The sequence below is a fragment of the Chiloscyllium plagiosum genome, unplaced genomic scaffold (genome assembly GCF_037043375.1).
Source record: "Chiloscyllium plagiosum isolate Xiang-an unplaced genomic scaffold, Cpla_swu_hap1 HiC_scaffold_1, whole genome shotgun sequence".
Classification (NCBI taxonomy): domain Eukaryota; kingdom Metazoa; phylum Chordata; class Chondrichthyes; order Orectolobiformes; family Hemiscylliidae; genus Chiloscyllium; species Chiloscyllium plagiosum.
This window is the reverse complement of record NW_028270139.1, coordinates 84,515,471-84,541,714: the sequence shown is the minus strand read 5'-3', so window position 1 is coordinate 84,541,714 and position 26,244 is coordinate 84,515,471. Positions and strand designations below refer to the sequence as shown.

At 42.0% G+C, this 26,244-nt stretch overlaps 1 long non-coding RNA gene across 1 annotated transcript; it reads right to left on the bottom strand.

Annotated features, from left to right (window-relative positions):
- LOC148152151 (uncharacterized) lies at positions 1 to 20,584 on the bottom strand. The gene is made up of 3 exons (XR_015758477.1): positions 20,473 to 20,584; positions 7,670 to 7,806; positions 1 to 5,626 (listed from the first exon to the last, which is right to left on the bottom strand). It is a non-coding gene; the product is annotated as an uncharacterized LOC148152151 (long non-coding RNA).
- Positions 20,585 to 26,244: the final 5,660 nt, after the last annotated feature.

Below are 26,244 nucleotides of genomic sequence, written 5' to 3'. Positions count from 1 at the left end.
TCTTTTTACAATAATTTCATTCTCTTTCCTCATATCCATCAGTGAGAGGAAACACTTATCCAGACACTTTAATCTGAATTACAATTCAGTTCTCAGATGTCAAAGTGTGATTGTTTACTCACAGTAATATTCACTGCAGCTGAATATACATTACTTTCAAGTTGACACCAGCATAAAATATAAGTGCTTATAGTAAAATCAGTTTTAGCATTTTGCAATAAAAAATGTTTTTTACTCATATGGCCTTACCAGCTGCCAAGAAATATAGGAAATATATTTTGTTTTTCGCCAAGTTTTTAAAGAACCATTCATGAATTGATAGTAAAATGTTTATATGCAGCATGACACTCAGCTTTTATTGGCATGAGATACACAATAATTTCAGTGATAAAGAATAATATGAAAGATTTTGGGACAAGATTCTTTCCTTTAAAAATGTGTCATCTTAAAGCAGCACATACTGATAGTGGAAGGAAATTATGATTGGTTCAGGTAAAACTATATTTGGATCTGTTATGTTAATCACGGTCCTTGAATAAAGACAAATAAATCTAAACAATAGCTCTGATGAATAGTCATCATGATTAAACATTGGGCTGAATTTTGCTACCACTCCTGTATTTCCAATGTTGGGACAAATGAGGCTATCATGTCTTAATAGTTTAACATAGCATCATTCAAACAAGCACATCACATCCCTGCTTTTTTCTCCTTTTCCATTCCTTGATGGGATGTCAATGTGCATGTGATGTCCATTCCTAACTGTCCAGAGGGCAGTTAAAATGCTTCACATTGTTGGGTCTGGAATCACAAGGTGACAAGACCAGGTACGAATGGCAGATTTCCTTCCCAAGTGTTTTTTTTAACAACAATTGGCAGTGGTTCTGTGGTTGCTATTAGGATAGTTTTTCATTCCAGATTTTCATTTAATTCAAATTTCACCATCTGCCATTGTGGGATTTGAACACCTGGTTCTGGGATTTTAGATAACTAATCTAGGGACTTTATATTATCTTGTCGGTAAGTGGTCTTTTCTAAATTTGCTATCCTATACAGTACAGTAAGCTTTCAATGAGGCCAGCCTTGGCAATACCAATGGGAGGTGTGAGCACTGCTGTGGCAAGTTGGGAATCAGAAGGGTCACTGATTAAGGAAGTACTCCAGGGGCATGGCTAGAATTAAAACATAATTGGGGTGAAGCTGTTAGGGCTCCAGTTTATTACCTCTTTCCACAAATGTTGAGTATCACCTCTATTATCTTTTTCTAAAATTTGAGATTTTGAACTAAATAGCATTTTGCTGTTGCAAATAAAAAGTAAACATTGCTAAATAAGCAGATGAGGAAAACTACCAATCAATGACAAGCCTCTGAAAAGACACTTTAATTTTGTCAAAATTATTACTAAGCCATTAAATATTAAAAATCTATTCATTCATTCAAATACGTGTTAACTGATTTCTACAGCTGACTAATTGTAATTTTTCGGATGCATTGGTTGTAACCCTTCATAATTCCCTAGATTCCAGAAAGATCTGAACACATTTTAAAACTGCAAATATAATGTTCTTATTCAAGAAAGAAGGAAGACAGAAAGTGAGAAATGACAGGTCAGCTCGCCTAACAACTGTTAATACTAGAATCCATTATTAGGGAATTAATAGCAAAATATTCAGAAAATCAAAATACAATCAGATCGAAACAACATAGTTTTTTGGAAAGAAGGTCACGTTTGAAAAAAATTATAAGATTCCTTTAAGGATGTTGTAAGCAAGCTGGATAAAGGTATGCCACCGGATGTAGGGTATTTGGATTTCTAAAGCACAATTGATAAGATGCCGTGGAAAGATCTCAATGCATGTTAAGAGCTCATGGTATTGGGAGTGATTTATTAGCATGAATAGAGCATTGGCTAACTAAAGGCAAACTTTAATTAATAGGTGTTACAGGGATTACTGATGATGAGTCAACTGTTTGCCATTTATGGTAATAGGAGAGTTGAAGGGGCAGACAGCATAGCGCAGTGTATTGTAGTTGAATTTGTTGACACTACAAAGAGAGGTGGGAAAGCAAATTGTGAGCAGGACATAACAGGCTAAGTGCTTCTGCTGACACAAATAATCTGATATACGTTGGACCTCAGGTCACAGGCACACATAGGTTGTGGTGAGATTACGCTTTTAGTTTCACAAATAGTCATTGATTATGTGGCTAATCCCAGGGTTGCCATTCTGGTAAAGACAGTCACCTACACAGAGAGCTACGGATGGGTCAGAGGACCAGTTGCTCAGGAGCTTCTGCAGCAACACCATACATGAAGGCTGGTGATCTGCTCCATTCAACAGGTAAGGAAAGAATGATTTACAACATTTCAGATGCTCAGCATGTTAATGGAGAGGAGTCCCCTCCCTCTGAAAAAATCATTGAGAAAGCACAGCATTTCACAACTCCAGCCTCCTTTATCAATCTAAAGAAGAAAATTTATCCTCAAGCCACCTGCCTGGGATGGATAGCCTGGCCAATCCTCTAACAGCTATCAGTCAGAAAATCCAAAGGTAGGTATAGTTTGGGAGCCAAGCTGCCATAGCCAATTTTACCTCCCCCTTTGCCTCAGGTGAAGTTAGCTATTTCATGCTGTCACTTTGCTGTAGCAATGCAAGTGGTGATCACCACAAACTAAATGCTACTGTCAAACCAAGTAGACATTCTGTCTGTCACAAAAATAAGAAATGTGATCCATGAATTTAATTGCTGGTGTGATGATAAAAATGTAGTCCAAACATCCCAAAGGCCCTTGAGGAGTATAAAGGAAGTAGAAGAGAACTTAAATAACAATTTAAGAGGACTAGAAGGAGACATGAACTGACCTAGACAGGTAGGATTAAGGAGAATTTCAATTAATTTTATGTATATATTAGGAGCAAGAGGGTAACTAGGGAAAGGGTAGGTCCACTCAGCAACAAAAGAGGGAGTTTATGTGTGAAGTCAATGGAACGAGTTGGACCAAAGGGTCTGTTTCCATGCTGTACATCTCTATGACTCTATAAATGGGTGAGGTTCTTAATGAGTACTTCACATCAGTACTTAAGGAGAAGAACATGGTTGATGATAAGTTTAGAGAGGGGTTTGTTGATAGCCTAAGGCATGGCGATATTAAAACGGAGGAGGCAATGGGTGTCTTGAGAAACATTAAGATAAATAAGTCCTCAGGATCTGATGGCTTCAGTCACAGGATATTGAATGTGGCAAGGGAGGAGACTGCTGGGGCCTTGACAAAAATCCTTGTATCCTCTTTAGCCACAGGCGAGGTCCTGGAAGACTGGAGAATAGCCAATGTTGTTCCTTTGTTTAAGGAGGGCAACAGGGATAATCCAGAAAATTAACCAGTGAGGCGTACATCATTGGTAGGGAAGTTATTGGAGAAGATTCTTAGGGACAGGATTTACTCTGATTTGGAGAAGAACGGACTTTATACAGGAGAGGTCTTGTCTCTCAAACTTGATTGAGTTTTTTGAAGAAGTTACAAAGTTGATTGATGAGGGTAGGACAGTGGATGTTAACGGCATGGTTATTACTAAAGGATTTGACAAGGGTCCTTATGTAGTCTGGGCCAGAAGATTGTCACATGGGATCCATAGTGACTTGATACGTTGGATACTAAATTGGCTTGGTCATTGAAGACAGATGGCTTTTGGAATGTGTTTTTCTGAATGAAGGTCTGTGACTGGTAATGTTTTGCATGGATCAGTGCTGGGACATCTGTTTTTTGTGTTTTAGATGAAAATGTAGATGGTCTGATTAGCAAGTTTGCAGGTGACATGAAAGTTGGTGGAGTTGTGGATAGTGAGGAAGGTTTTCAAAAGATACAGCAGGATATGGATCAGTTGAAAAGTTGAATGGAGAAATGGCAAATGAGATTAACCTGGACAAGTGTGAGATGATGCATTTGGGAGGTCAAATGCAAGAAGTACGTATACTCGCAGCATTCTTAGGAACATTGATAATAGAGAAGGATCTTGGGATTCAACTCCACAGCTTCCTGAACATGGCAACACAAGTGGATATGGTGGTAAAGAAGGCATATGGCATACTTGCCTTCATCAGTGGCACACTGTGTATAAAAGTTGGCAAGTCATGCTGCAGCTGTATAAAACTTTAATTAGGCCACATTTGGAATATTATATGCACTCTGGTTGCCACACATATGAAGGACAGGATGCAAAACAGATTTGTGCTTGGATTGGAATGTATTAGCGAGAAGGAGGGATTGGAAAAACTTGGATTGTTTTTGCTCGAGCATCAAAGGCTGATCGGTGTACTCATAGAAGTATATAAAATTATGCAGGGCATGGATAGGGTGTCTTTTTCCCAGGCTAGAAATTTCAGATATTAGGGATATAGTTTTAAGTTGAGAGGGGGAAATTTTAAAAGAGATGTTTGATGCAAATTTTTAACACAGAAGTGACAAGAATACGCTGCCAGGTGAGGTGATCAAAGCAGATATGTTAGCAAAGTTTAAGCGGCATTTAGACAGACACACGAACAGGTAGGGATTAAAGGGATAGACCATGTGCAGGCAGGTGGGATTAGTTTAGAATGGTATCATCGGCAGCACAGATATGGTGGACCCAAACCGCCTGTTACTTTACTGTGTTGATCTATGATCTGTGATGGATTGTACAAACAGCATATTGACAGCAAACTGGGTCATAATTTCACAATAGAGTTAGACAATTTTTTTCAAAGACAAAGGAATTAAGTATTATATGGGGCAGACAGGAAAATAGAGTTGAGCCCAAAATCAAAGCAATTAAGATTGGCAGAGTAGACCTGGTGAGCAGATGGCCTACTCCTGCTCCTATCCCTTACATTTTACCTTGTTACATCAAGTAAAATGTACAATTTATAAACATAGGTATAATGTTTCAGAAATGTTAACTCCTAGAAGGGGTTGTGGGATTGAGTTACTTTTGAAGGTTCTGTTTTAAAGCTGAGTGGTGTCACACAGCTGTATGAAGAAATGCCATAGGCTACAGACATTGAAGAATGTGTATTAAAATCAGATCAACCAGTTCTGAAATGTCACAATGCTCAGTTTATTACAAACTGGTGCAATGAGTATCCATTGTTTCATCTCAAGTCTATTAGCCAGGATGAAGAAGCAATTTGTCATCTCATTTGCAGGTGGCCAAACAGATAGCTACACCCATTGTATGGTCATCCATATTCTTTACATAACAGAGTGGACTCACAGCACCTAATTTCAACATTTATGATAGCTTAACCCTGAGGTAAAACAATGGTACTCCATATGCTCAGAACTGGATAGTTTTACTCTTCATATATACATTCCAATCTTTCACAGAGTTGACTTGCAAGAGGAAAATAAATATATGATTGATGCTGAAATATGCTCAGAATACTCAATAGGTTAGCTAGCATCTGAGTTGAAAAAGTGAGGCGCTTGAAAAAGTACAGCAAGTCAGGAAGCATCTGAGGAGCAAGAGAATTGATGTTACAGGCTTAACCCTTCATCAGGACTGAATATTGTGTGCTTTTTCCAGCTCCACACTTTATCGACTCTGACTTCTCCAGTATCTGTAGTCCTCACCATCTCCGAGCCAGCATCTGTGGAAAGAGAAACACAGTTAACTTATCGGGTTGATGATGTTTCAATAGACTTCTGTTTCTTTCTCTACAGATGCTGCCTGACCCTGTCAAGGTGGGCGGCACGGTGGCACAGTGGTTAGCACTGCTGCCTCACAGCGCCTGAGACCCGGGTTCAATTCCCGCCTCAGGCGACTGACTGTGTGGAGTTTGCACGTTCTCCCCGTGTCTGCGTGGGTTTCCTCCGGGTGCTCCGGTTTCCTCCCACAGTCCAAAAGATGTGCAGGGTCAGGTGAATTGGCCATGCTAAATTGCCCGTAGTGTTAGGTAAGTGGTAAATGTAGGGGTATGGGTGGGCTTCGCTTCGGCGGGTCGGTGTGGACTTGTTGGGCCGAAGGGCCTGTTTCCACACTGTAATGTAATCTAATCTAATCTAAAGACTTATAGAGTCAGAGAATCATAGAGATGTACAGCATGGATACAGACTCTTCAGTCCAACTAGTCCATGCTGACCAGATATCCCAACCCAATCTAGTCCCACCTGCCAGCACCCAGCCCATATCCCTCCAAACCTGTCCTATTCATATACCCATCCAAATGCCTCTTAAATAGTGCAATTATACCAGACTCCACCACTTCCTCTGACAGCTCATTCCATACACGGACCACCCTCTGTGTGAAAAAGTTGCCCCTTGGGTCCCTTTTATATCTTTCCCCTCTCACCCTAAACCTATGCCCTCTAGTTCTGGACTCCCCGATTCCAGGGAAAATACTTTGTCTATTTAGCCTCTCCATGCCCTTCATAATTTTGTAAACCCCTATAAGTTAACCCCTCATCCTCTGACGGTCCAGGGAAAACAGCCCCAGCCTGTTCAGCATCTCCCCATAGCTCATATCCTCCAACCCTGGCAACATCCTTGTGAATCTTTTCTGAACCCTTTCAGGTTTCACAACATCTTTCCGATAGGAAGGAGACCAGAATGCTTGCAATATTCCAACAGTGGCCTAACCAATGTGCTGTACAGCCGCAACATGACCCCCCCAACTCCTGCACTCAATACTGTGACCAATAAAAGAAAGCATACCAAATGCCTTTTTCACTATGCTATCTACCTGCGACTCCTCTTTCAAGGAGCTATGACTCCAAGGTCACTTTGTTCAGCAACACTCCCTCGGACCTTACCATTAAGTGTATAAATCCTGCTAAGATTTGCTTTCCCAAAATGCAGCACCTCGCAGTTATCTGAATTAAACTCCATCTGCCACTTCTCAGCCCAATGGCCCATCTGATCAAGATCCTGTTGTAATCTGAGGTAACCCTCTTCGCTGTTCACTACACCTCCAATTTTGGTGTCATCTGCAAACTTACTAATTATACCTCTTATGCTCGCATCCAAATCACTTATATAAATGACAAAAAGTTGAGGACCCAGCACCGATCCTTGTGGCACTCCACTGGCCTCCAGTCTGAAAAACAACCCTCCACCACCATCCTCTGTCTTCTACCTTTGAGCCAGTTCTGTATCCAAATAGCTAGTTCTCCCTGTATTCCATGAGATCTAATCTTGCTAATCAGTCTCCCTTGGGGAACCTTGTTGAACACCTTACTTTAGTCCATATTGATCACATTTACTGCTCTGCCCTCATCAATCCTCTTTGTTACTTCTTCAAACCATTCAATCAAGTTTGTGAGACATGATTTCCCACACACAAAGCCATGTTGACTATTTCTAGTCAGTCCTTGCCTTTCCAAGTACATGTACATCCTGTTCCTCAGGATTCCCTCTAACAACTTGCCCACCACCGACAACAGGCTCACTGGTCTATAGCTCCCTGGCTTGTCCGTACTACACTTCTTAAAGAGTTCTTTGCATTTTCTGTTTTGCCTGAAAATGAATTGAGAAACTGATATAAATTAAGCTGTGTTAACTTGTGAAGGCTCCTTTGACAACACCTTTCAGATCCACTCCCTACTTGAAGGACAAGGACAGCAGATTATGGGAAAACCACCAGGTTTACCAGAAAGCCGCCCATCATCCTGACTTGGAAATCACTGTTCCTCACCTATGACTGGGTCAAAATCCTCGAACTCCATAAGAACTGTACCCATGACACATGGGCTGCCTTGGTTCAAGAGGGCAGTATCTCATCACCTTCTCAAGGGCAATTAGGAATATTCAATCAATCTTCACCAGTGATTCCTGCATGCAGTGAAACAATGAATTTTAATGTCAAAACCAAGCATTGTGAATGCTATGGAACTGAAATAAAAATAGATCGTGCTGGAGAAACTCAATGGGTCTGGCAGCAACTTGGAGAGAAAAACATTGGACTGGCAAAGTTAGCTCTGCATTGCTTACCATAGATGATGCCAGACTTGTTGAAAAAAATAATAATTTCTGCTTTATATCATAGAAAATGCATATACAAAGCAATAATAATGATTAATTTAGTTCAATCTGTACAAATTCTCTATGAACAATGATACAAAATATAAGTAATACAAATAATAGAAATACACTTAGTTTCTCCATGGGAGTAGGTCATCCAGCTTGACATACACAAAATAGCTTTGAACTATATTCCAACATGTGTCTTCTGTGCTGAGCCAAGTCAGTCTTTGCTTCTTGCTACTTTAATGAACTGACTAACATCCCGTACCTCATATCTGAATTTTCATAGCAATGGAGAAACACAATCCCAACATAGTTTAGAGAAGCTGATGCTATTCTCCATAGAGAAGGTACGGTTAAAGAGACATGTGAATGGTTTTATTACAGAGTAGAGAGTGAGAGAGACTCTGGTAGAATTGGTGGAAAGATTGAGAACTAGAAGACATTGATTTCAAGTGATTGACAAAAACAAACAAAAGAAGACATAAGGAAAAGTTTATTTACCATGACAAGACTCAGACATGGAATGTGACACATGATGGTATGTGGAAACAGGTCCAAACGTAGAATTCAAAAGGGAAGTGTATATTAGTACTGAAGAGAAAACAATCGCAGGGCAATGGGGATATAGGACAAGAAATGTTTCCTTCAGAGAGAGAACTTCCTTCTTGCTGTAACCATTCTATGATTCAATGATTTTTATTATTCAGTGACAGGATGTGATCATCGCTGGCTCGACCAGCACTTATTGACCATAACTATTTATGATGGAAAAGATGGCAGTGAGCTGCCTTCAGAAACATCTGCAGGTCAATTTGTTGCAAGTTTACGCACAATGCTGTTTGGGAGGGAGATCCAGGATTTTCACCCAGTGATACTGAAAGAGCAGTGATACATTTCCAAGTCGGCATAGATGGAGTCATAGAGTCATAGAGATGTGCAGAATGGAAGCGGACCTTTCGGTCCAACCCGTCCACGCCGACCAGATATCCCAAACCAATCTAGTCCCACCTGCCAGCACCCGGCCCATATCCCTCCAAACCCTTCCTATTCATATACTCATCCAAGTGCCTCTTAAATGTTACAATTGTACCAGCCTCCACCACTTCCTCTGGCAGCTCATTCCATACACGTACCACCCTCTGTGTGAAAAGGTTGCCCCTCAGGTCTCTTTTATATCTTTCCCCTCTCACACTAAACCAATGCCCTCTTGTTCTGGACTCCCCGACCCCAGGGAAAAGACTTTGCCTATTTATCATATCCATGCCCCTCATAATTTGGAAAACCTCTATAAGGTGACCCCTCAGCCTCTGATGCTCCAGGGAAAACAGCCCCAGCCTGTTCAGCCTCTCCCTATAGCTCAAATCCTCCAACCCTGGCAACATCCTTGTAAATTTTTTCTGAACCCTTTCAAGTTTCACAACATCTTTCCGATAGGAAAGAGACCAGAATTGCATGCAATATTCCTGACAGTGGCCTAACCAATGTGCTGTACAGCTGCAACACGATCTCACAACTCCTGTACTCAATACTCTGACCTTTAAAGGAAAGCATACCAAACACTTTCTTCACTATCCTATCGACCTGTGACTCCACTTTCAAGGAGCTATGAACCTGCACTCCAAGGTGTCTTTGTTCAGCAATACTCCCTAGGACCTTACCATTAAGTATATAAGTCCTGCTAAGATTTGCTTTCCTAAAATGCAGCACCTCACATTTATCTGAATTAAACTCCATCTGCCATTTCTCAGCCCATTGGCCCATTTGGTCCAAATCCTGTTGTAATCTGAGGTAACCCTCTTCACTGTCCACTACACCTCCAATTTTGGTGTCATCTGCAAACTTACTAACTGTACCTTTTATGCTCACATCCAAATCATTTATGTAAATGACAAAAAGTAGAGGACCCAGCACCAATCCTTGTGGCACTCCACTGGTCGCAGGCCTCCAGTCTGAAAAACAACCCTCCACCACCACCCTCTGTCTTCTACTTTTGAGCCAGTTCTGTATCCAAATAGGAGAAAGTGAGGACTGCAGATGCTGGAGATCAGAGCTGAAAAATGTGTTGCTGGAAAAGTGCAGCAGGTCAGGCAGCATCCAAGGAGCAGGAGAATCGATATTTTGGGCATTCTTGAAGAAGGACTTATGCCCGAAACGTCAATTCTCCTGCTCCTTGGATGCTGCCTGACCTGCTGCGCTTTTCCAGCAACACATTTTCCAGCTCTGTATCCAAATGGCTAGTTCTCCCTGTATTCCGTGACATCTAACCTTGCTAATAAATTTTTCATGGGGAACCTTGTCGAACGCCTCACTGAAGTCCATATAGATCGCATCTACCATTCTGCGCTCATCAATCCTCTTTGTTACTTCCTCAAAAAACTCAATCAAGTTATTGAGACATGATTTCCCATGCACAAAGCCATGTTGACTATCTATAATGCCTTTCCAAATACATGCACATCCTATCCCTCAGGGTTCCCTCCAACAACTTGCCCACCACTGACATCAGGCTCACTGGTCTATAGTTCCCTGGCTTGTCCTTACCACCCTTCTTAAACAGTGGCACCACATTAGCCAATCTCCAGTCTTCCGGCACCTCACCTCACCTCACCTGACTTTTGATGATACAAATATCTTAGCAAGAGGCCCAGCAATCACTTCTCTAGTTTCCCACAGATTTCTAGGGTACACCTGATCAGGTCGTGGAGATTTATCCATCTTTATGCATTTAAAGACATCCAGCACTTCCTCCTCTGTAAAATGGACATTTTGCAAGATATCACCATCTATTTCCCTACAGTCTATATCTTCCATATCCTTTCCACAGTAAATAGATGCAAAGTACTCATTTAGTATCTTCCCCATTTTCTGCGGTTCCACACAAAGGTCGCCTAGCTGTACTTTGAGGGGCCCTATTCTCTCCCTCATTACCCTTTTGTCCTTAATGTATTTGTAAAAACCCTTTGGATTCTTCTTAATTCTAATTGCCAAAGCTATCTCATGTCCCCTTTTTGCCCTCCTGATTTTCCTCATAAGTATACTCCTACTGCCTTTATACACTCGATTCACTCGATCTATCCTGTCTATCCCTTACATAAGCTTCCTTCTTTTTCTTAACCAAACCCTTAATTTCTTTAATCATCCAGCATTCCCTATACCTACCAGCCTTTCCTTTCACCCTGACAGGAATATACTTTCTCTGGATTCTCGTTATCTCATTTCTGAAGGCTTCCCATTTCCCAGCCATCCCTTTACCTGCGAACATCTGCCTCCAATCAGCTTTCAAAAGTTCTTGCCTAATACCGTTAAAATTGGCCTTTCTGCAATTTAGAACTTCAACTGTTAGATCTGGTCTATCCTTTTCCATCACTATTTTAAATCTAATAGAACTATGGTCGCTGGCCCCAAAGTGCTACCCCATTGACACCTCAGTCACCTGCCCTGCTTTATTTCCGAAGAATAGGTCTAGGTTTGCACCTTCTCTGGTAGGTGCATCCATATACTAAATCAGAAATTTTTCTTGTACACACTTAAGAAATTCCTCTCCATCTAAACCCTTAACACTATGGCAGTCCCAGTCGATGTTTGGAAAGTTAAAATCCCCTACCATAACCTCCCTATTATTCTTACAAATAGCTGAGATCTCCTTACAAGTTTGTTTCTCAATTTCCTTCTGACTATTAGGGGGTCTGTAATACAATCCCAATAAGGTTATTATTCCTTTCTTACTTCTCAGTTCCACCCAAATAACTTCCATGGATGTATCTCCAGGAATATCCTCCCTCAGCACAGCTGTAATGATATCCCTTATCAAAAACACCACTCCCCTTCCTCTCTTGCCTCCCTTTCTATCTTTCCTGTAGCATTTGTATCCTGGAACATTAAGCTGCCAGTCCTGCCCATCCCTGAGCCATGTTTTTGTAATTGCTATGATATCACAGTCGCATGTTCCTAACCATTCTCTGAGTTCATCTGCCTTCCCTATTAGGCCCCTTGCATTGAAATAAATGCAGTTTAATTTATTAGTCCTACCTTATCCCTGCCTGCCCTGACTGTTGAACTCACTTCTGTTTTCAACTGTACCAGTCTCAGATGAATGACTTGGAGCTGGTGCATGGTGATGTTACTATTTATCTTTTGCCTTTGTCCTTCTAGATTGCAGTAGTCATGGTTTGGAATATATTGATTAAAAAGCCTTCGTGAGTTCCTCCAGTGCATCCCGGAGTTCAATCAAATTGCTGATATTATGCGTCAGTGATGGAGAGAATGGATGTCTGTGGATATGGTGCCAGTCAAGTGAGCTGTTTTGTTCTGGATAGTGTCAACATTTTTCAGTGTTGTTGCAGGTGTTTCAGAAGGCAGCTCACCGCCACCTTTTCCATAGGAAATAGTTTTGGTCAATAAGTGACCACATCCTGTCACTGAGTAATAAAAATCATTGAATCATAGTATGGCTACTGCAAGAAGGATGTCCTGTCTGAGAGAAATGTTTTTTGTCTTATATCCCCACTGCCGTACAAATCATCTCTTCAGTACTGTTATGCAGTTCTCTTTGAAATTCTATTTTTGGACCTATTTCCACCATACCTTCAGGTGGAACATTCCATGTCTGAGTCGTGTTGCGGTAAAGAAACTTGCCCTTATGCCTTCTCTTTTTTTGTTTTTGTCAATCATTTTAATACAATGCCTTCTAGTTCTCAATCTTTCCACCAATTCTACCAGAGCCTCTCTCACTGTCTGTACACTTCCAGATAAATGGGGCATATTCCATCACTCTCCTGACATGTACCTTGGTTTTGGTAAGTTCCCTGCTGCAGTATTTGTATGCCTATAGATTGCAATTTACAGTAAGATATTGGTAGGCTAACTAAGTAGACAAAAAGTTGCCAAGTGTGGGAAATGTGGGAAAATGCAAAGTTGTTCATTTTGGGAGAACAAAAGGACAGAGTGAAAAACTGCAGCAAGCAGTTAACACAAAGGGACTTGAGGCAGTATTTGTGCAAAAAACAGAAATCTAGCACACAAGTGCAGCAGGTATTCGGGGTGGGGGGGAGCTGCGAATGTTGATCATTATGTCAAGGCAGTTGGAGTACAAGATAGGGAAGTCTTACTGCAGCTGTACAAGGTGTTTTCTTGAGACCACATCTGGAGTACTGTGAGCGGTTTGGTCCCCTTTAAGGAAAGATTTCATTTCATTGGAGGCAGATCAGAGCACGTTCACTCGGATGATCCACAGTGTGGAGACACAGGCAATACAGGTCAGGACCCCACTCACTGAAGTTTAGAAGAATGAGAGATGATCTCATTGAAACATCGATGATTCTTAAGGGGCTTGACAGGGTAAATGCTGAGAAGGTGTTCCCTCTCCTGGGAGAATCTACAATCAGAAGGCAAAGTCATAGAACAAAGAGGCATCAGTTTAAGGCTGAAATGAGGAAGAATCTTTTCTTTCAGAAGGTTCTGAATCATTGGAGCTCCTTACCACAGAGAGCTGTGGGAGTTGAGTTCTTGTGCATATTTAAGTTCGAGATAGATAGATTCTTGATCAGTCAGGAAATCAAGAGTCCCAAGGAAACACCAGGAAAGTGGACTTGAGGGATGTTGGATCCCACTGAATGTCAGAATAGGCTCAAGTTGCTGAACGGCCTACTCCTGTTCCTGTTTCTTATATGATCTGGTAGCATCTGACCTGTCTTTGTAGCAGTGTATTTATGGAATGTCCAGTTCAATTTCTGCTCAAACCCAAAGGATATCTACAGTGTGGGAGTAGGCCATTCATCTCATAGAGTCCACTCCAACCATCCAAAGAGCATCCCACCCAGATCCATCCACCGACCCTATCCCTGTAACTCCGTATTTCCCATGACTAATCCTGCGCTGGAGCACCCAGAGGAAACCCATGCAGACACATAGAGAATATGCAATCTCCACACAGGCAGTCACCCGAGGCTGGAATCCAACCAGGTCTCTGATAGTCCACTGAGCCACCGTGCTGCCCAGGTAATCCCCAGGATGTTGATAGTGGTTGATTCACTTCGTCAGCCTTATCGTTTGCACTGATATGGATAATTGAGGAAAGGACTATTTGTGTAGCTTCCTCCTCTTTCAAGGAGTTATTTAACTGTCTGCTGCCATTCAGAACTGGATATGATAGGATTGCAGAGTGTTGATTGTAATTACAGATAGGATAACTGATTGTTTAGCATTTAACCGCGCTTTGTGATAACAATATCATGCGCTTTTTATCCATCCTTTACCTCCAAACTCATTTTTTTAAACGTGGGGCAAGACAATGTTATATTGAAAACCAAAACTGTAAATCCAGGTGATCCAACCTTTTCGAGTGGGGTGGGTAGGGAAGGCAGGGAATATTTGAACTATTTTGTTCACTTAGGAGGTGGTGAGCAGATTTCAGGAAGATGAATTTTGTCACAATAATAAATGTGAATTTCAGGAAAAAATGTCCAAAACGATATACTCATTTCAATAAAATACCCGTTGAAATGTACCTCTAGCAGAGCTAGCTCTTAAAAACATAATTTTCCCTTGTTGATCGAGAAGTAGAGGTTGAAAAAACAAAGGCAAGGCCATACGTCTTGGTCACCAGGGAAGCCGATGGAGATCTGGAATGAACTAAGGAGTTGAGTTTAACTCACCCTGACCTTGATTCACCTCTAGAAGGGTACAATCTGACTTTGTCACAAATCACACACAAGTAGGTTTTGAAAGTGGGTTATCTTTCAGCCTCTCTATTTCTCTGCTCCCAACCTATTTTGTGGACATGTCTGTGGAGGGACAGGAAGAAGAGGAAGCCAAGGAAAGGGGAGAAGAGAGAGTGTTAAGTTCAGTCCCACTCACTCATCCGACACCCATCCCTGTGACTCACGCCACCCACAGACAGTCACTCAGAGCCTCCAATGTTCACAAATTGCCATCACCCCCCTACTCACTCATTGCTCACTCACAACCCTCCCCAACCCATCTCCTCCCCACCCACCATTACTGTGGATGGAGGATCAGGGTCCAACAAACCTTCTACCAACCACCTCCATCAAACCTGGCAGCCATTTCCCTCCTCCCCAAGCCAGAATCTTGAGTGAACCTAACATGGGCAATGCAGGAAAGAAGTCACAGCTAATTGGAAGAGCAGTTCCTTTCAACATCTTCAATCTACTTTTTTCTGTGTGTTGAACAAATGGCTAGTCAGCCAGACAAACCCCCTCCAAACAAGCATTATTCACAAACGTTTTCTGTGGGAAAATGATTGAAAAACCTTGAAACATAAGTTGGTTTGTTCTGACAGATCTGTTGTCAAGTCACAGTACAGATGGAAATCCCCATTCCTTCCTGCACTCAGCATTAACAGGAAAACAAAAGAAAGCACATGCTCAGCAGGAAATTGAATTTTGAACGAAATGACAGCCTGGGTCTGGAAGTGTGACAGCTCAAGTCTTTCCAGAAAGTCGTGAAGTCACCCTGACAACAGGGCAGAGTGTGCAATTTATTGCCATTCCTCATTTTCAAGGAGAGAAAGAAGAGAGACCTGCCCTCTGTGATTGCTATAGCAACATGGTGATTTGCATCTGGCTTTTGCTGATCAAAAGCTTTGGACGATCACGCTTGAGAATAGTTATACCAACAGGGATGATTTACAACACTACCGAACATAGGTGAGGTAGGATAGGAGTTTATGTTATGTCTCAGAACAGGTACAGCTGATATTCCTTTAAGGCACATGCTCACAATATCATCTTAATATTATGGCATGGGAGCTAATGGTATAAAGCTCTTGGTCTCCATCTTTCCAAGTTGCATCCTCTTGAAGCCTGACACACTACAGGAAGTATGCTACAGCACGTCTGCAGTTGGGCCCAGACACACAAGTGATGGCACCAACAAAGTTAAATTTTAAGGGGGGAGGAAACAGTGTGTAGGTTTTGTGTTGGTGAGGGGGATCAGCAAAGCATTGGAACTTTTCCTCAGGACCATCTGAAAATGAAAGGCAGGCAATTATACAGCAGGTGCAGAAGGCAGAGGAAACAAAGCCAAAAAAAAGATAATAATGGAGGCTGGTTTGAAAAATGATAGATATCAATGAAAGGAGTCAGTGAATAACACGACTGAGCTGAAGGCACAGCTAGAAAAGTGGAAAATTGATATCATCACTATTACTGAAAAGTGGCTTATTGTAGATGTCAGCATTTAAGTTGCCCTTAGAAACCTCCAAAAATCATGTGAAAAATAAGTGCAACAAGTATTAAACATAAACCATGTCAGTGTGGGTAGATACCAATTGAAAATTGAATAAAAGCAGTTAAATTAGAGTACTTTCATATTATTATGGCACAGATTATTGAAAAACTGTATTCTTCAAAAGTACCTTGAACAATGAAAGCATCTTAAAGTCAGAAGCATTCATCATTTTTTGGCACCTGACACAATAGGCTCAATCTTCTGAGGAGTGACAGTTATAGTCAGGTTGTCACTCAGCTCCTCCTTCTTAATTACCCTGTCACACAGCTCTGCGTTTCCAGCCCAAACCTCCGACTTGGGCCATTTCAGAAGGACGCAGCATAGTGTTCAAGGAGCATGCTCCAAACAGCGCAGGATTAGTGACAGAGGTGTTCCATGTCCTCTTTTATGGCATTAACTGCTATACCTTGGGGTTTAACTGTCCACAGCTTCTTTAATAAGAAGAGGAGTTACGTATGTGAGGGCAGTGTAACAACTGGGTAAGGGACTAGAATGCTTCTACTATTCCTGGGTAATTATTTAAGTTACAAAAACTCAATTCTCTGGAGTTTCCAACACTAAATTACAGTTAAAGAACCTTTCTTAGAGGGTTCCAGATGTGATGTATATGCCTTTTGAAGCTTCCTGGGCAATTAGCACATAGTCAGTGCATTGAACCTCTGAGGGCCCAATAGCGGACTGGGTAGGCCAAGTATCAGAATATCTAGGGACTGGACAATCTACACTAAAGGGTTAATTTAAGTCACTCTAAATCACTTTGGCGATTGCATCCAAGGAACATAGATGGTTTCCTTCAGTTGTCCCCAGCATTTCAGTTACCAGTCTTCAGCCATTCGATTCACTCCATATCATAACAAGAAAAGGTTGGAGACGCTGGATATTACAAAGGCAATGGGCCCTGACAGCATTCCAACAATACTACTGAAGACTTGTGCCCCAGAACTTGCAACTTCCCTAGCAAAGCTCTTCCAATACAGTTACAGCACTGGCATTTACCGGACAATACAGAAAATTGCCCAAGTATGTCCTGTACATAAAAAGCAGAACAAATCCAACCTGGCCAAATAACATCCTATTAGGCCACTCTCAATCACCAATAGAGTGATGGAAAATGTCATCAGCAGCACTATCGAACAGCATCTGCTCAGCAATAACCTGCTCAGTGATGCTCAGTTTGGGTTCCGCCAGGGCCACTCAGCTCCTGACCTCCTTGGGTCACACATGGACAAAAGAGCTGAATTCCAGAGGTGAGGTCAGAGTGACTGGAAACAATGGGAATCGGGAGCAAACTCTCCGCTGGTTGGTGTCATACCTGATGCATAGGAAGATGATCATCGTTATTGGAAGTCTGTCATCTTAGCACCAGGACATCTCTGCAGGACTTCCTCAGGCTAGGGTCCCAGGCCCAACCACCTTCAGCTGTTTCATCAATGACTTTCCCTCCATCATAAGGTCATAAGTAGGCATGATCGCTGATGACAGCACAATGTTCAGCACATTCGCAACTCCCCAGATACTGAAGCAGTCCATGTCCAAATGCAACAAGATCTGGACAATGTCCAGGCTTGGACTAACAAGTAACATTGGCACTACACAAATGCCAAGCTATCGCCATTACCAATGTGAAACAATCTAACCACTGCATCTTGACATTCAATGATGTTACCATCACTGAATCCCCCACTATCAATATCCTGGGAGATATCATTGGTTAGAAACTAAACTGGACTCACCATATAAACACAGTGGCTACAAGAGCAGGTCAGAGGTTAGGGATACTGTGGCAAGTAACTCACATCCTGACACCCCAAAGACTTTTCACTATCTACACGGCTGAAGTCAAGAGTATGATGGAATACTCTCCACTTGCCAACAACACTCAACAAAGTTGACACCATCCAGGACAAATCAGCCAGCTTCATTGACATTACATCCACAAGAATCCATTCCCTCCACCACCGATGCTCAGTAGCAGCAGTGTGTACTATCTACAAAATGCATTGCAGAAATTCACCAAAGATTCTCAGACAGCACCTTCCAAACCCATGATCACTTCCATCTAGAAGGACAAGGGCTGCAGATACATGGGAATACAACCATATTCAAGTTCCCTTCTAAGCCACTCACCATCCTAACTTGAAAGTATATTGCCATTTCTTCACTGTCACTGGGTCAAAATCCTAGAATTCCTTCATTAATGGCATGGTGGGTCAACCCACAGTAGGTGGACTGCAGCGTTTCAAGAAAGCAGTTCATAACCATCTTCTCAAGGGCAACTAAGAAATAGATATGGCAATAAATGCTGGCCACCTCGCAATACCCACACCAGTGGGTGAATGGGGTGAGCGGAGAGTGAACTGGGGAATGGACAGATGGGAGAGGGAGAGGAGTGAACCTGGGAGAGTCTGAATGTAGCAAATTTGTTGCTGACACCAAGAGCAGGTGGAGAGGTTGAGAAATATAGATACGGGTTGACTAAATGCACAAAAATACAGCAGATGGATTATAATGCGAGTAAATGTAGCTTTGCCTATTTTTCACAGAAAACTACCAGAGCGGTACACTATTTAAACAGAGAGAGAGAGAGAGAGAGACTGTAGGATTTGGTGTTACAGTAGGATCAGTCTGATATGTGAATCACCTTAAGTTAGTTTGCAGGTACAGTAACTGATTTGGAAGACAAACGGAATGTTGTGTACTGCTCGGGGAATGGAATGTGAATGTAGGGAAGTTTTAACCACAGCTGTACCAGGCTTATTTCAAAAAAGATATTATTGCTTTAGACACTTCAGAGATGCTTTACTAAACTCACTCCTGGGATAAATTACATCTCATAAAAAAAGATAATATAGATTAGGTCTATATCTATTACAGTTTAGGAAAATAAGATGTGATCTTATTGAAACATGCAAGATCCTGAGTGGACTGGACTACGTCGATACTCAAAGGAACTTTCCCCTTGAAGGGAGACCAAAACTAAGGTGACATAGCTTAATGATAAATCTGGATTAGTGGTGCTGGAAGAGCACAGCAGTTCAGGCAGCATCCAAGGAGCAGCAAAATCGACGTTTAGGGCAAAAGCCCTTCATCAGGAATGATTTTACCTTTAATGATAAATCTCTCTTTTCAGGCAGACAAAACAAGAAGAAATTCTCTGAGATGGTCATTCAAGTTTGAAATTCTACTGCTCACAAAGAAGTGAAAGTTGGGTCTTTAAATTTATTCAAGGCTAAAATACATTGATTATTTTTTGATAGTCAGTGGAGCAAAGGATGATGTTGCAGACAGGAAGTGGAGGTGAGACAACAACCATATCAGCCATGATCTTTTCACATGGTGGAGTAGGCTACTAGAATGGACGACTCCTGCCTCAGTTTTTATTTTTTTTTTAATGAGGCTGGCCCATTGTTTTAGATTATATATAGTTGAGAACAGTACTGATCCCTTTGAGTTTACTCCAGTTTCAGTTTGCTATGAATAAAAGATGTTAGCTCTACTGAAAACAAAAATGCTAGAGTTCACAGCAGGTCAGGCAACATCCATATCTCTACTTTCTGCTTCCTGTTGGATAATCAATCTTTCATCCACATCAGTATATTACTTCATGTTATTGTCCTGTACAGTAATGTTTAATGTAACATTTTATTATTTTGGAAATTCAAATGAATCAGATCTACCAGTTTCCCTCTAGCCACCATGAATATTACTTTTTCAAAAATCTGATTATTTATAATTAATTTCCCTTCCACAAAACTATGTTAGTTCTGCCTCCTGGCATTGTGATCTCCTAAGTTATAACTCCCTCAATGATGGCTTCTAACACATGCACCATGGTAGATGTTAGGATAATTGGCCTATAGGTTCCTGCTTTCTGCCTCCCTCCTTTCTTAAGTGATGTTGTTACACCTGATGTTTTCCAATCGACTAGAATGCATCAGCTGTTTGAGCTGTCCTTCTTCAAACACCCTCGGATGCAGGCAATCCAGTCCAGGGTAATGTTCCAGACAAATAAGTTGTATTCTTTGTGTACAACGCTGGAATGCCAATTCAACATCGTCAAACCATAACCTCACTCACCCTCAACCATCCAATAGTTGTCATGGAGATGCAAAACACTCCTGCAGACAACTTGATTTTCTGCATTGCTTTATGTTTCAAAATCATCATAGGCCTTATCTCATTTCTATTGACATTAAAAGCTCATATCACTATGAATCTTACCTTCTCAAATCCTTTGGTTTTCCCAAGAGCTGCTTTCCTAGTTTCTATTTCACGCTTCATTGCTGGGCATATTGAAATTCATATTGAGGTCCAGTTCTGAAGAAGAGTCATACCAGGCCCCCAAAATATTGACTCTGTTTCTCTGTCCACAGATGCTGACAGACCTGCTGAGTTTCTCCAGTATTCACTGTGTTTGTTGCATAATGAAATAGTCAGTCCCAGTTGTTGATGTATAAGGAGAGCTTATGTTTTTGCAGCTGTTTGATGATGAGTCACTGTGAACTAATAATTTTGGCATCAAGTTCTTTGGATAACCTCTGAATGCTCCTGGCTTCTCACTGTACAAAGAGACATTTTAGCTTCATCAAGTGACAACAACAACAGCTGTTCCTATGAAATCTTTGTTAGACTTGGGTTGATTTGTTCCTCCTATGTGTATGTATATGTGAGCATTATATTTCTCGAAATACTATAACAATTCTGATGACTTTTGAAGACATGCTTCACATAATCCAGCCAGTGGTTGATCCTCGTGCCCACAAACACTTAGTCAAGGAAATCTTCAAGGGGATACTTTCATCTCAAACTAGCTATTCATTGACACAAAATTTATTTTCTGTTGCAGTTCTTCAATGAGTTAACAAATATTATATATTCCTAACTTGTAATTAACTTCATATTTCATTCATTCTGTATGGAGATTCAGTTCTCTTTGACATTTGCCATGTGGTTTTATTCTGTGGATGTAGGTAAAAACAATGACTGCAGATACTGGAAACCAGAGTTTAGATTAGGGTGGTGCTGGAAAAGCACAGCAGATCAGGCAGCATCCGAGGAGCAGGAAAATTGACGTTCCGGGCAAAAGCCTTCGGTCATCAGCCCTTCACCTGTGTGGATGTGTCTTAACCTACCGTGTATCTTTGCAACACTACCCACATTGTGCAATCCCTTGTGCGACCATTTTATTAATATGCCTATTAATGAAGTGAGTTAAGAAGTGCATTTGTTGGATTAAAAATTAAGACTGATTATTACTGCGACTGTAACCTATTATGGTTGAAAATGTGATGTTAACTTACAGGGGAGTAGCTTTCATTTCTGAGTCCATTTGCAAGTTGATTTGTACACAAATCAGAACATAATGTAAGACAATACAAAGCAACTGTTTTTAAGAACAGGAAATGTTTGACGCTTTAACAGACCTTCAAAGGGAGGAAAGGAAAGTTAAAACAAACTGGACTGTGATCTTTCATGAATACAAAATACAGTATAATCTGTTTTTCAGACTGAGGTTAGAGTGGTGCTGGAAAAGCACAGCACAGTTTCATCAGGAATGTGATCTCATTCTTGATCAAGGCTTCCTACCCAGAACGTCGATTTTCCTGCTCCTCGGATGCTGCCTGACCTGCTGTGCTTTTCCAGCACCACTCTAATCTTGATTCTGATCTCCAGCAGCTGCAGTCCTCACTTTCGCCCTGTTTTTCAGACTGTATCAGTTCTCCCAAATACAGGTAATCAGGATGAAAATACAGATGGAAAAAAAACATTAACCCATGGAAGATGAGAAAATGAACAAACTAAGACTCAGATCCCCTGAAATCTTCTCACTCACCCCTAGGACTGAGTTAAGGAATAAGGCAGGAGCAAACAATCACCCTCAGTGTTATCAGTGAGGTAAGGTGCAATGGGTTCTAGTAAAGTCAGCTCCTTGGACAGACATTTAAACTCCTTGTGGGGGATTGCGCCCATAAGTAAGAGTGTTCATAAGTCGGATGTTCATAAATCAGGGACCCCCTGTATATGCCAAACATGAGCAAAAATGTGACTTTTGGTATTGCAAAATGGGGTTGTCTTACAGGTCGGGTCTCCATAGGTGGGAACGACCGATCAACAATTGTGGTTACAGAGTTTTCAGATGGAATTTATATGGAGATAAAAATCAAGGCATTTTCAATATTACTGAAAGAAAAAGTTACAACTGAGAAGTAGGATGACATAATTGAAGAAAATAGAGATTGAACTGAAAATCCAAAAAAGTGATGATGACTGCTTGGAGTATCTGATAGACCCACAAATAGCCAAAAGGATTTGGAAGAATACAGAGTAAAAGATTAGCAATAACAATGCTTTGACAATAGCTACAGAGCATGTGCAGAAGGAGCTAGACCATGATGACTGGATTGAAGAAGGCACTGGTTAAGCTCTGCTCTTAGTGAGAAATGTTGACAATTTGTATATCTTTATGTTCAGTCCTCGTAAACATTCCTTTTCTGAGAAAGAGTAAGTACATAGAATTCTGAGAACTCCTGTAACAAGAAGGCAGTGATAATGGGAAATTTCCTTTAATTAAATATTAATGGGGATAGATTCAATGTAAAAGCTATAGAGCCCCAGATTTTTTAAGGTCTCTTCAGGCTAATTGTTGTAACCAGTATGTAGCGAATTCAACTTCAAGAAAAGGGCCTGTTCTGGATTTTCCTTCAGGAAGTGAATCTGAACATGTAACAGGAATATCAGTGACAAAGCACTTTCATGAAAATGGTCACAGTTGAGTTAGATCTCAGTCCATTACGGAGATGGACAAAAATAAACCAAGAGACAAAAAAAAATAAAATATTGCAAACTCTTGAACTCTGAAGTGAAAGCAAAAACTGTTGGAAATACTCAGCAAGTCAGGCAATATCTGTGGAGAGAAACAGAGTTAATGTTTCAGATTGAGGTGGCCTCGGTCCTCTCTGAAGAGAAAATGAGGTCTGCAGATGCTGGAGATCAGAGATGGAGATCAGACATGAACTCGGATCTAGGAACCCTCCAACCACAAGGGATGAACTCGGATAACGCACATCCCAGATGGCCTCCTTCTTCAAGGACCGCAATTTCCCCCCCGACGTGATCGACGATGCCCTCCACCGCATCTCTTCCACTTCCCGACCCTCCGCCCTTGAACCCCGCCCCTCCAACCGCCACCAGGACAGAACCCCACTGGTCCTCACCTACCACCCCACTAACCTCCATGTACAGCGCATCATCCGCCGTCATTTCCGCCACCTCCAAACGGACCCCACCACCAAGGATATATTTCCCTCCCCTCCCCTATCAGCATTCCGTAAAGACCACTCCCTCCGTGACTCCCTCGTCAGATCCACACCCCCCACCAACCCAACCTCCACTCCCGGCACCTTCCCCTGCAACCGCAGGAGGTGCAAGACTTGCGCCCACACCTCCCCTCTCACCTCCCTCCAAGGCCCCAAAGGAAACTTCCATATCCGCCACAGATTCACCTGTACCTCCACAAATATCATCTATTGCATCCTCTGTACCCGATGTGGCCTCTTCTATATTGGGGAGACAGGCCGCCTACTTGCAGAGCGTTTCAGAGAACACCTCTGGGACACCCGGACCAACCAACCCAACCACCCTGTAGCTCAACATTTCAATTCCCCCTCCCACTCCACCAAGGATATGCAGGTCTTTGGACTCCTCCATCGTCAGACCACAGCGAAACAACGGTTGGAGGAAGAACGCCTCATCTTCCGGCTAGGAACCCTCCAACCACAAGGGATGAACTCGGATTTCACCAGTTTCCTCATTTCCCCTCCCCCCAGCCTGTCTCAGTCAAATCCATCAAATTCAGCACCGCCTCCCTAACCTGCAATCTTCTTCCCGACCTCTCCGCCCCCACCCCAATCTGTCCTATCACCCTCACCTTGACCTTTTTCCACCTATCACTTTTCCGACGCCCCTCCCCCAAGTCCCTCCTCCCTATCTTTTATCTTAGCCTGCTGGACAAACTTTCCTCATTCCTGAAGGGCTAATGCCCGAAACGTCGATTCTCCTGTTCCCTAGATGCTGCCTGACCTGCTGCGCTTCTCCAGCAACACATTTCCATCTCGGTCCTCTCTGACCCAACAGTAACATCGCCATCAAACCTATTAACCAGCTTTGTGCTGTTGTTGACTGGCATAACTGACTTCTATCCTTTTACTTTCCAATGGAACATGGGGCCAGGACTGAACATCCAATCATTCTGTCCATGACTATCACTAAAATAATAACCTGGTAATGTTCCCTCCACAGCCACCAGCATCAATATTCCCCAAACCCAAATATTCTGCCTTTCCAAAATCCATAAACAAGGCTGTCCTGATCACAATTTTCTCAGTCTGTTCCAGTCCCACTGAACTTATTTCTTCGTATCTCTACTGCATCTTTTGTACACTTTCTCCCATCTACATCAGGTAAAAGTTTTAAAATTGGGAAAGACCAATATTAAAACACTGAGAAATGATTTAGCAGAATGGCATAGCACTTCAACTGGAACAACCCATCCATCCTAGGACAGGCAATACAGAGACATGCACTGGAATTCAAACCAGAACTCCATCAATAAACACATTGATTTGGACCCCACTTACCAACCTCTGAGTAAAAGAACTGGAAATGATATCACCCACCTTAAGAGAGCAAGACACATAAACAGAAAGCAGGACAGAAGACCAGCGCTTCACTGGAGCTCACTGATGATGTGGTGATGAAACATCTGAGAACAAACTGGCTAGCTCAGCATACAACATGGAGGGTTTCCCTCCATGAACTCCAGTTGGTTTTCTCACACAATGTTATGCTGCTCATTTCAACACGTGAGCTTTACATTTACCCAGCACCACTCTCACACTAACTTGGTCTCACCAGTGGCAGAGGTGCTTTTCAGTGTACAAACCTTCTCACCATCAAGAACAAAAAGGCCTGTTTTCCACCCAAAATTTGAACAGTGAGATTAGATTCTCACCAGTGAACAATGAAAGGTGTATGTGCTTGCATTTACAGCTCATTAATACTTAATCCCTGGTAAACACAGAAAAAATATTCATGATGAATGGGGAGTCAGAGCCAGAGATCACAGTTTAAGCATTCGTGGTACACCACTTAGGACTGGGATGAGGATACATTTCTTCACCCAGAGATGGGTAAGTCTGTGACATTCTTTGCCACAAGAAGGACTTAGACATGGTTCTTGGGACTAAAGGATTAAAAGGGTATGGGGAGAACATAGGAACAGGGTTTTGAGTTGGGTGATCAGCCATAATTATACTGAATGATGGAACAGGCTCGAAGGGCCAAATGGCCTATTCCTGCCCCTATTCTCCACATTTGATATCTCACCTTATTTCATTTCAATGTCCTATCATCGCACACGGCAGATGGGAGCAAAAAGATGTTAATTCCTGATGTGAATGGGGAAGCTCTAACTCACTGCTTTCTTCTTCAAGTTCCCATCCTGCCAGCAATCTCTAACACATCAGGTCAGGCTCCTCTGCACCCTCCCATCCAGGGAGGTTTGGATTTCTCTCCATTTGCTACCTGGCATGCTGAGTTTCTCCAACAATTCCTGTTTTTGTTTAATTTCAGCAGTTCTCCACCATTCACAATGTTTTTATTCCATGCCAGTCATGTCTTATTCAGTTGCTTTGACATGGAGGTCTCAACATCACCACCAGACCTGTCACAGTCCCCTTCTTTCTCTCTTCACAAGGGAACAGAGACAAATAGTGGGTGTGGCCCTCTCTGCCCCATTATGGAAGGAGACAAAGGGAGGGATTGAATGAGATGAAAGTGGAAGGTACATTTGTTAGTGCTGGTGCTATGTGGAGGATAAGGTGGTGAGCTGTGCTAAATCAGTGAGTAGGCTGCACAGATGGAATGCAGGGTTAGTAATCTGGGACTTGAGTTGAGTAACAGCCAATAATGGATGCTGCTGCTTGCAGTAATGAG